Source organism: Chroicocephalus ridibundus, chromosome 7, assembly GCF_963924245.1.
Source record: "Chroicocephalus ridibundus chromosome 7, bChrRid1.1, whole genome shotgun sequence".
NCBI lineage: Eukaryota > Metazoa > Chordata > Aves > Charadriiformes > Laridae > Chroicocephalus > Chroicocephalus ridibundus.
In genome coordinates this window covers 39,445,621-39,447,393 of record NC_086290.1, presented here as the reverse complement: position 1 = coordinate 39,447,393, position 1,773 = coordinate 39,445,621, and positions in this window count along the sequence as shown.

The following is a 1,773-nucleotide window of genomic DNA, read 5'->3' as shown; positions in this document are numbered from 1 at the left end:
CCCCGATATTATGACAGAGTGCACTGAGATACTTTATTTCTCTTTGGCTTTCAGTGGTGCCTTTCCCTGGCAGCCCAGTAGCATCTCTCTCGGGCAGTGCCGCTGGCCAGATGCCCTCCTCTTTGTGTAACACCCAAAAAACCCTGCAGTCATATTGTAACTGTGTATTTTGGAGATGGGTAATTTAATGGTATCAGTTCACAGCTGTGCAAGTTAAATTAGTGCCAGAGGAAAGTCAAATACTTTTAGAGTATAAATATTTTTAATGAGTGTGTGTAAACGTAGGCACACCTTTTCAACATGAAGCGAATCACTGGGCGTTGTTCTTTATTGCTCCTTTTGCTCCTGATGCTTTGACCCGTCCTCCTCGGCTGCATCGACCCAGCGAGTGAGGTGAGTGCCAGCGGTGACAGCAGCAGCGCAAGGGCCGTGGCTGTGGCGGCGAGTCCGTCAGCATCGATTCTGGTTATGGCCCAGCCCGGCCCTGCCGCCCCGCACGCAGGGTGATGGATCTCCCTGCGGCCGCGCTGGGAGGAAGGGGCCAGGCATTTCCCAGTGCTGGCCAGAGGGTTCGCCCTTATGCTAAGAACACGTTCAAAATGGCATCGGTTAGCCTTAATACTGACTTTAAGAGTTGAGCTGGCGCTGGCTTTAGAGGGCCGTGCTGCATCTGGAGCTGAGGCGTTTCCCTAGAATCCTCCTGTAGCTCGGCTCCTGTCCCATCCCTCAGTCTGAGGGAATTCCTCTACTCTGCTCTTCTGCGCTACCTTTTTGGCACGCTGAACTCCGACTGGGGATTTCTGTCTTCCAGGTGCCTCGTTGTAGGTGTCTCGTGCTGCTCGAGAGAAGCCCCGGCCCAGCTCGCAGCTGGTGGCGGTGCCCCCTGAGGGGAAGGGGCCCGCCCTGGGTCTGGTCGTTGTGTTCCTTTTTTGGGGGGGGATAAAAAAAGGGGACCTGCGTGTGTGTGTGTCTGGGGGGCGATGGTGTCACTGGGGACACCGCGACGCCGCCGGGGCACGGATGCCATGGGTCGGCGGAGGAGCAGGTGAATGGGGGACGTGGGGGTCACGTGGAGGTGCCCCCAGAAGAGGCGCGTGCGCTCTGGCCCCGCCTCCCGCCCGCCCTGGCCACGCCCTCGGTCCGCCTTGGTCCCCGCCCGCGGCGGCGCCGTGCGCTGGTTCCGCGGCTCGTGTGCATCCGCGGCTTCGCGGAGCCCGGTCCGGCGAGCTCCCGAGAAAGCGGCGGCCGGAGGGCGAACCAGGACCGCCGGGACTCCGGAGCCCTGCGCCACCTGGAGCGCGATCGGTGCCGCCCGCCCGGCCTCGAGAGTGGCCGTCGGCGCTCCAGTATCGGCTCTCACGCGTTACCGCGGCCCTGTCAGTGCCCGGCAGTTTTCCGGCTGTACATCTCCATGGCCCCGCGGTCCTCCAGGACCCGGGAAGTGCCCCCTCAATCCTCCGACGCGCGTCTCTATGGCACTTTAGTCTTCCAGGGGTCCCCTCAGTCCTCCGACGCGCATCTCTATGGCACTGTAGTCCTCCAGGATCCCGGAAGTGCTCGTCAGTCTTCTGGAAATCGTATGTTTCCAGCACTCTCACAAACCATAAAACACCATTAACAGTTAACCACAAAAATATCTAAAGATCGCAAAAATAAAGCGGCCCCTGCAGAACTCTCTTTTCCGCAGCAACAACTGGACAGAAATCCCCAGAGGTGGGTCCCAATGGCAATACAAAGGGGCGGTGCCTCGCGCGCCGGGAAATGACAGCGGGA